Below are 5,959 nucleotides of genomic sequence, written 5' to 3'. Positions count from 1 at the left end.
AGGGGCCACACAACAGAGACTGTCAGAGTTCAGAGGGGCCACACAACAGAGACTGTCAGAGTTCAGAGGAGCCACATAACACAAACTGTCAGAGCTCAGAGGGGCCACACAACAGAGACTGTCAGAGCTCAGAGGGGCCACACAACAAGGGACTGTCAGAGTTCAGAGGGGAAACAAAGAGGCCATGGAACAGAGGTGGTCAGAGTTCAGAGGGGCCATGGAACAAAGACTGCCAGAGCTCAGAGGGGCCATGAAGGGGGCATGGAAAAGAGGTGGTCAGAGCTCAGAGGGGCCACAGAACAGAGACTGTCAGAGTTCAGAGGGGCCAAGGAACAGAGGTTGTCAGATTTCAGAGGGGCCACAGAACCAGAGACTATCAGAACTCAGAGGGGCCACAGAACACAGACTGCCAGAGTTCAGAGGGGCCACAGAACAGAGACTGTCAGAGGTAGGATGAACCTCAGAAGGTCCAACTGGAAAGAGAGTGTCAAAGCTGGAAGGAACTTAGAAAAAAGAATTATCAGAGGTGGGGAGGAGCCATGTAACACAGAATGTCACCACTGGAAGTAGCCTTAGAATATGGAATGTCAGCACTAAGAGGCTCCTTAGAATAGAATATGTCAGACCCAGAGGACTTTAGAATCCAGATGTCAGAACAAGGAAGGATCTTACACCAAGCAGTGTCAGAAAAGGTGGGGGGGGGGGCCCTTAGAACACAAAATGTTAGGGCTCTGAAGGTCCTTAGAATAGAGAATTCCAGAGCTAAAAAGGGTCCTTAGATTACAGAACGTCAGAGCCCTCAGAGACCATCCATATCAGACTTCTTAACCTGGGATTCACAGGTCCTTGGATAGATTTCTAGGGGTACATAAACTTAGATAGGGAAAAAAGATACATCTTCATTTCAATATAATTGGATTCCTTTGTAATCCTACATATTTTATACATTCAAAAACATTATTCTCAGCATCAATATACTTCAAAAGACTGCCAAAGGGTCTGTGATTAAAAAAAAAAAAGGTTAAAGACTCCTGATCTAAGCCAACCGTCTTATCATCCAGTTGGAAAGTTCCTTGGCAGTCCTATAACCCTAGGATTGTGATTCTAATTCCCATATCCATGGGAAATAATGTTATTGAATCAATGAATGAATGAATGAATGAAAGAATGAATGAATGAATGAATGAATGAATGAAAAAGAATTCATTAAGCGCTTATGTTGTTCCAAGAACTGAACCAAGTACTGAGGATAAAATTACAAAGGTAAAGACAATCTCTGCCCTCAGCGAGCTTATATTCTGATGGGGAAAACAACGAGCAATGTAATGTCCAGGAATAAGATGATCTTGGAGGCCCCTTCTGGCTCTAAATCTATACATAGATCTATAGAATCCATGTAAATTATTGGTTGTTTATTTGATAAAATGAAAGATTGTGGGAATTAAAAAATAGATTGGGGAGCTATGATATTACTTGTAGGGATAATGGCCAGGGAGGAGTATTTTGGTTTAGAAAGTTATAGGGATGGGGAACTGAGGTGGGGGGAGGGGGGAGATTGACACATGCTTTTCAGAACCAGTGACAGTGTTGATTTGATTTTGACTCTAGAACTGGAAAAGAGGTGGAGAAAAGAGGGAGGGAGGAGGGAAGAGAAGTCAGGGAAATGGGTGTGACCAGAGAGAAGAGCAGAGGCCCTTTCAAGGCCAAAGTAAATTAAATATTTAGCCAAAAGGTTGCCAGGTTGGGATTGTTGTGCCCAACTCAGAGATCCAAATGGCCCTTCAGAGAAACAACCGCTATAACTAATAAAGGAATGGGAAGAATAGTCTGGGGAATTTGGACCACCACCATTATAACCCTTTACACACACACACACACACACACACACACACACACACACACACACACACACACACACACACACACACACCCCTACCTCACAGGTGAGCAGCAAAGACCCACAGGAGGATGCAGAACTAAGTGATGTCTGATAAAGAGAAGATCCCAATGGACAAGGAGGAAACAGAGGGAGAAGCCAATGGAAGGGAAGCTGTTGATGGACTCTGCCCAGAGCACTGAGATGCTAAGTGACTTGGTCAGAGTCACACAGACAGAATGTGTCAAAGAAAGGACTTGAATCCAGATTTTCTTGGCTTCAAGGACAGTTTTCTATCCATTATTCCACATCTACTCTGAGCTCTCTCCTCTCTTCTCTTCTCTTCTCTTCTCTATTTCTCTCTCTGTCTCTCTGTGTCTCTCCTCTCTGTGTGTGTGTGTCTCTCATCTCTCTCTGTCTTTTCTCTCTCTGTGTCTCTCTGTCTCTTCTCTCTCTGTCTCTCTCTCTCTCCTCTCTGTCTCCTTCTCTCTCTCTCTGTCTTCTCTCTCCTCTCTTCTCTTCTCTTCTCTTCTCCTCTTCTCTTCTCTCTCTGTCTTTCTCTGTCTCTCTCCTTTCTGTCTCCCTCTCTCTCCTCTTTCTCTGTCTCTCTCTGTGTGTCTCTCATCTCTCTCTGTCTCTCTCTCTGTGTCTCCCCATATATATGTATATATGTGTGTATATATGTGCATGTGTTAGGCACATACACACATATATACATATAAATACAGATATAGATGAAAGAAAATAAGCATTTATTAAGCACCTACTATGTGCCAGGCACATTGCTAAGCACTTAACAAATATTTGATCCTCACAACAAAAATCATTTGATCCTCACAACAACTCTGGGAGGTAGATGCTATTACTATCCCCATTTTACAGATAAGGAAACTGAGGCAGAGGTGAAGTGATTTGTCCAGGGTCACATAGCATCTGAGGTCAGATCCTCCTGGCTCCAGGCCCAGCACTCTGTGCACTATGGTGACATCCCCCCCCCAGCGGCCACATAGACAGATGGAGATGAGTGAGACAGAAAGAGAGATGAGAGACAGAGAGAGACAGAGAGACAGAGAGAGACAGAGAGAGAAAAAGAGAAAGAGTGTGGGAAGGGGAGAGAAGGAGGGGTAAAAAGGGAGAGAGAAGATGAGAGGAGGAGGTGGAGGAAGAAGAGGACAGAGAGGGGAGAGGAGAGGGGGGAGAGAAAAGAGTGAAGGAGAGAGGAGAGACAGAGAGGGAGAAGGAGAAAGAGAGAGAGTAGAGTGAACAGAGAGAGAAACAGGGGAAGAGGGAGAAATGTTTTCTATGAAATGACTTGTCCATAGTGGCACAGACAAGAACAGAGCCAAGTCAGGATTCCAGCGCCACATCCTTTGACTCTAAACCCAATGCTCTTTTCATGGTAGCAGCTACATGGAGGTAGCAAAAAATACAAAGCCAAAAAGACAGTGTCCTAGAGCATCAAAGAACATTTCAAGTCTACAAATACTTATTAAGCACCTACTGTATGTCAGGCACTATGCTAAATACTGGGGATATATAGAGAAAGGTAAAAGGCAGTTCGTGCCCTCCAGGAGGTCATGGTCTAATGGGGAGAAAACACGTCAAGAAAAAACATGTACAAGAAAAGTCACATAGGACGCGGGATAAACTGGAAATAATCAGCAGACTGGGAAGTTAGCTAGCATTAACATGGAGCAGGACAGGGGTTAAGGAAGCCAGGAGGAGGGAATCAAGGACAGTGGAAGGTCCCAAAGTCATTCTATGTGATGACTGGAAAGCGTTTGTCCTGGAGCGGAGACGATTGGGGGGTGGGGAGGCATGTCAGGAGGTCTGTCTCCAAGTACTTGTAGTGCTGGCATGTGGGAAAGGGATTAGCCTTCCCACTTGGCCCCAAAGGGCAGAACTCAGGCCAGTGGAGGGAAGTTACAAAGATGTAAACAAGAAATGACGTCAGGGTAAACTTTCTGACAACTGCAGCTGTTCTAACATGGACCCAGTCCTCCAGACATGGCAGGTTTGCCCTTCTTCCAACACAGGCTGGATGACCCCTGGTTTGGGGGTAGAGTGTTCAGATACAGGTCCTACTAGATGCCGTCTGAGGTCCCTTCTAGCTCTGGGATGCCAAAGGCCCAAGATACCAACATGTAAAGCCATGGACCAGAGAAAGGCATCCCTACCCCAGTTATGAAACAAGGCAACCAAACTTCCATGAGCAAAGAAGCCGTGAAAAAGGACTGAATTGTGAAGAATGAGGCAGCAGACTAGTGAAGAAAGGAAACCAAATAGGAATGAAAGCACCTGGTGTTCAGCAGACCTTTGGGGAGATATGGACTCGGGACCATTTCAAGGTTTGATTAATGAAAAGGGTAAAGAGGCTTTTAATTTGGGCTCTCCAAGCAAATTACTTTCTATGTGATAAATTAGCTACTGGGAGAGAGAAACGCATACCAGACCCCCGCCCTCCTCTCCCAGGGAGGAGGGGGACCTGCCAGAAGCTGAGCCCACTGGGGAGCCTAGGTCTACAGCAATTCCGTTCCAAACTGATATTTATACTCCAAATGATGGAGCAGTCAGGGAGAAAAGCACAGGAGAAATAGAGGAGACACACCCTGCTGGCACTGTGCCTAGCTGGCCCCAGTTTTTGAGCTCCAGAATAAGACACAGAGAGAATTTCCAACCTTAGTGCTGATGGAAAATCTATGGTAGTCGTAGTAAAGTCACTGGCTTCACCTAGCAGAGTGCCTGACCCATAGTGAGTTCTCAATAAATGACTTTGAATGTTGATTGATGAATGAATGAATGAAAAAATACACAATCCTATTGCTGTCCAGACCTACCAGGATGAGGGTAGAAAGAAGCTGGCATATCTATGTCTATATATCTTTGTGTCTACACATTATCCCATTTGATTCTCACAACACCCATGTGGGGGACATGGCATTAACCCCTTTTGCAGATAAGGAAGTGAGTGTCAGAAAGGTCAGATGGTTTTCTGGGAGTCACACAGCTACCTATTAAATATCTCAGGCAGAATTCAAGTCAGGTCTTCCTGATTCCAAGACCAGTATTGTACCTCCTAGAAAGGGGATGGAAAGGAATTTATTAATATTAAAATTCAATTATTAAATATTAAAATCATTATTAACCCCATTTTACAAATGTGTCGAGCAATTGGACAACAAGCATTTAGTAAAACACCTACTATGTGCCAGGTACTGGTAAGGAGGAAAATAAAGGTAAAAAAGAGTCCCTGCCCTAGGGGAGTTTACAATCTAAGGGAGGGGGGGGACAACCTATGGGCCAGATCTATGCAGCATGAATGGGACGAAGGGACCTAGCCAAGATCAAACACTAAGTGCTGAGGGATTTATCCCCGGCCTCTAACATCTGCCTGACACCCTTAGCCACAGGGCCCACGAGGAGGCTGGTCACAGGCTGCACCCCCCCTCCCCGCTCAGGCCTGGAGCAGTCTGGGGTGGGGGCGGAGGCATCACCAAGGCCTGAGGACCTCCGAGAATATGGGCCTTTAATTGATCTTATGCAAGTGTGAACTTTTCCAAAGGAAGGTGGCAGAGCAGGAAGATGGGGGGGTGGGGAGGGCTTTTGTCCCGCTGCTCCTTTTTGTCTTTACCTTGTTTCCCCCTAAGGATGCTAAATTCCAAGCAAACCTGCCCTTTAACAGCGCACACCCCTTCCCAACATAGAAGTCTGACATTTTTACCAGGGAAGAAAAAAGATGCATTTCAGTCTCTGAACAGTCTCAAAACAGCTGCCGTGTGTCTCTGAGTTGGGGAGGGAGTGGTGGGGAGGCACTGAGCAGTCTTCAGGACACAGAGCACCCCAGGGAGGAGCTACCCGGCCGCTCCTGTAACAACTGGCCTCAGTGGCGCCACATGGGCCAAAGGAAGCCCCTGGGGAGGCAGTGACCATGGGGGCTGAGAGGAAGGCCAGGAAGGAAGATTGTCTGCTCGGTGTTCTCTCTCTCCGTCTCTCTGTCTCTCTCTCTCCCCGTCTCTCCTCTCTCTGTCTCTCCTCTCTCTCTATCTCTGTCTCTCTCTGTGTCTCTCTGTCTCTCTCTCCTCT

This window comes from Petaurus breviceps, unplaced genomic scaffold (genome assembly GCF_028583685.1).
Source record: "Petaurus breviceps papuanus isolate PSGF00001 unplaced genomic scaffold, PetGlider_PUasm1.0 101, whole genome shotgun sequence".
NCBI classification, from domain to species: domain Eukaryota; kingdom Metazoa; phylum Chordata; class Mammalia; order Diprotodontia; family Petauridae; genus Petaurus; species Petaurus breviceps.
The sequence above is the reverse complement of the archived record's forward strand: the minus strand, read 5'-3'. Positions refer to the sequence as shown.